At 72.6% G+C, this 3,288-nt stretch overlaps 1 non-coding gene across 1 annotated transcript; it reads right to left on the bottom strand.

Annotated features, from left to right (window-relative positions):
• Positions 1-1,127: 1,127 nt before the first annotated feature.
• LOC128829744 (5S ribosomal RNA) lies at positions 1,128-1,246 on the bottom strand. The gene has a single exon (XR_008443448.1). It is a non-coding gene; the product is annotated as a 5S ribosomal RNA (ribosomal RNA).
• Between the last annotated feature and the right edge of the window lie 2,042 nt (positions 1,247-3,288).

The following is a 3,288-nucleotide window of genomic DNA, read 5'->3' as shown; positions in this document are numbered from 1 at the left end:
GGCGCGGAGCGACACGGAGCTAACCGGCCCCCGGGGCCGGGGGCGCCTCCCGCGACTTTGGGGGCCGCGGGTCGTCAGTGGCGTGCAGGCCGGGCCTCTCCCGGGGGATTCGGGGGGGGGGGGGGGCGGTCCTGCGGGCCGGGCGCAGGGGGCTCGAGCGAGCCCGGGCCGGTCCGCCCCGGGGCCGGGGTCTCCGCCTGCGGCTCGGGGGGGCGCGGGTCGTCGGGGGAGGAAGCCCGGGGGAGCTGCACGCCGGCCTGCCAGGCCAGGCCAGGCCTGGCCTGGGTGGCCGCGGGGGGATTCGGGGCGGTCCCGCGAGCCGGCGGCCGGGCGCAGGGGGTCCGAGCGCGTCCGAGCGAGTCCGTCCCGGCCCCGGGGTCTCCCCCTGCGGCTCTGGGGGGCCGTGGGTCCCCGCTGGCGGAAGCCGCTGGGCGCTGGACACCCGCCGTCCGTCCCGCCTGGCCAGGCCTGGCCTGGGTGGCCGCGGGGCGGGGGATTCGGGGCGGTCCCGCGAGCCGGCGGCCGGGCGCAGGGGGTCCGAGCGCGTCCGAGCGAGTCCGTCCCGGCCCCGGGGTGTCCCCCTGCGGCTCTGGGGGCCGTGGGTCCCCGCTGGAGGAAGCCGCTGGGCGCTGGACACCCGCCGTCCGTCCCGCCTGGCCAGGCCTGGCCTGGGTGGCCGCGGGGGGATTCGGGGCGGTCCCGCGAGCCGGCGCCCGGGCGCAGGGGGTCCGAGCGAGTCCGTCCCGGGCCCGGGGCCTCCCCCTGCGGCTTTGGGGGCCGTGGGTCCCCGCTGGCGGAAGCCGCTGGGCGCTGGACACCCGCCGTCCGTCCCGCCTGGCCAGGCCTGGCCTGGGTGGCCGCGGGGCGGGGGGATTCGGGGCGGTCCTGCGGGCCGGCGGCCGGGAGGGTCCGGGCCAGTCCGCCCCATGCCCGGGGTCTCCCCCAGCGGCTTCGGTGGGTCCTCCGCGGAGGAAGCCGGGTGGGGAGCCGGACCCCAGGCGCCCAGACCCGTGACCTGCGGCCGCGACCTCCGACTCGGCAGGAGCGACGAGGGGCTTTCCGGCCCGTCCCCCCCCTCTCCTTCCTCCCCAGAAAAGGAGAGAGAGCTGGCTCGGACCGGGAAAAGCTGCCTACGGCACCTGGGATTCCCAGGCGGTCACCCATCCAAGTACTAGCCAGGCCCGGGACGGTTTACCTTCCGAGATCGGACGGGATCGGGGGCGTTCGGTCCGGTATGGCCGTAGGCACCCGGCCCCCGCGCCTCCTCGCCCGCTTTCCCCTGCCGACGCCCGGGCCTGCCGCACGGTGAGCCCCGGTCGGACTGCCCCCCTGCGGCAGGGCCCCCGTCTCTCGCGGGCCCGGTCCTTTTTTCCTTCTCGAGCTCCGGGGCCCGGGCTGGCCGCCAGAGCCCCTCCGCCCGCCCGCCCTCCCCGGCGTCGGGGAAAATATTGTCCCGGACATCCAGTGCGCCCTGATCCTGTCAGCCGGGGGGGGGGGTGGGTGGGTGGAGGGGGGGCAGTCCCTCGCTGCGGCCGGGGAGGGTGAGCCCAGGGCGGCTTGCCTGCCGTCCGAGTCCCCTCTCGGCCACCAGGTCAACCCCGAGCCGAAAGGGCTGAAAAATTTTCAGAGTCCCCTCCCGGGCACCAGGTCAACCCGTGGAATCGAACGGGTTCGCCTGCTGGCCGGTTCGCTTCCCGGCCACCAGGTCAACCCGTAGGTTTGAACGGGCACGCCCGGTGGCCGCTTTCCCGTCCGGTCACCAGGTCAACCCGGATCTCCCTCCTTCCCTGGGCGCCCCCTCCTCGGAGGCGTCAGGTTCCATTTTCTTTTTCCCCCCAGACTTCCAGGGGCCCGATCCAGTCGGCCGGGAGGCAGTCCCTCGCTGCGGCCGGGGTGGGTGAGGCCAGGGCGGCTTGCCTGCCGTCCGAGTCCCCTCTCGGCCACCAGGTCAACCCCGAGCCGAAAGGGCTGAACATTTTTCAGAGTCCCCTCCCGGGCACCAGGTCAACCCGTGGAATCGAACGGGTTCACCTGCTGGCCGGTTCGCTTCCCGGCCACCAGGTCAACCCGTAGGTTGCCGACGGGGCTAGCCAGTGGCCGGTTTGCTTTCCGGCCGCCAGGTCAACCCCTAGGTTTGAACGGGCACGCCCGGTGGCCGCTTTCCCGTCCGGTCACCAGGTCGACCCGGATCTCCCTCCTTCCCTGGGCGCCCCCTCCTCGGAGGCGTCAGGTTCCATTCTTTTTTCCAGACTTCCAGGGGCCCGATCCAGTCGGCCGGGAGGCAGTCCCTCGCTGCGGCCGGGGAGGGTGAGCCCAGGGCGGCCTGGTCCATGTCTCTAGTGGGCCCGATCCTTTTTTGGGGTGTTTTTTTTTTTTTTTCCGAGCTCCGGGGCCCGGCCCGCCCGGGCAGCCCTCCTCGGAGGCGTGGGGCGGATTTCCCCCCCCCCCCCCCAGACTTCCAGGGGCCCGATCCTGTCGGCCGGGAGGATGTCCCTCGCTGCGGCCGGGGAGGGTGAGCCCAGGGCGGCCTGCTTGGCGGCCGGGTCCATGTCTCTAGTGGGCCCGATCCTTTTCTTCCCTTTTCCGGCTCCGGGGCCCGGGGTGGCCGGGTAGCCCTCCGCGGTGGCGTCGGCAAATTTTTTTAAAAAATCAGACTTCCGTGGGCCCGATCCTGACGGCCGGGAGGCAGTACCTCGCTGCGTCCGGGGACGGTGAGACGCTCGGCCACCGGGTCAACCCGGAGGAAGCGGGCTGGGGGAAAAAAAAAAAAAAAAAAAAGTTTTCCAAGTCTGAAAAATTTTCAAAGTCCCCTCCCGGCCACCGGGTCAACCCCTTTGGAGCGAATGGGTTGACCTGACGGCCGGTCGTCTCGCGGATGTCCGGAAGGGGTCGCCCAACGCCGTCTCGGCCGACCGAGGGAACCACGAGGTGGCGCCCGGTTCCAGTTTCGTACCGCCGAAGGCGGGGCTTTGGCTTTTTCGACCCGTCTTTCGAGGACTGTGTGCGGAGATTTGTGAGGACAGGTTTTTCAGAGCCTGTGAGAACCGGAGCTCAGCCTAGGGGATCAATCCGAGTATTGTACCCGACCCTGCCCGGCGTGGGAGGGGGGGAACGGGCACGTTTGAGGGCGGAGGCCAGCACCCACCCGGCCCTCCGCCGAGACGGCCCGCTTTTCCCGGCTCTTAGCTCACGGGCCCCGCAGCGGCCGGGAGCCGAGCTCCGAGTGTCGGCGCCCCCCCGGAGGGAGGGGGGGCCCGCTCCTCTCGCGCCCGCCGATCGATGTGGCGC

The sequence above is a fragment of the Malaclemys terrapin genome, unplaced genomic scaffold (assembly GCF_027887155.1).
Source record: "Malaclemys terrapin pileata isolate rMalTer1 unplaced genomic scaffold, rMalTer1.hap1 scaffold_125, whole genome shotgun sequence".
Taxonomy (NCBI): domain Eukaryota; kingdom Metazoa; phylum Chordata; order Testudines; family Emydidae; genus Malaclemys; species Malaclemys terrapin.
The sequence above is the reverse complement of the archived record's forward strand: the minus strand, read 5'-3'. Positions and strand labels throughout refer to the sequence as shown.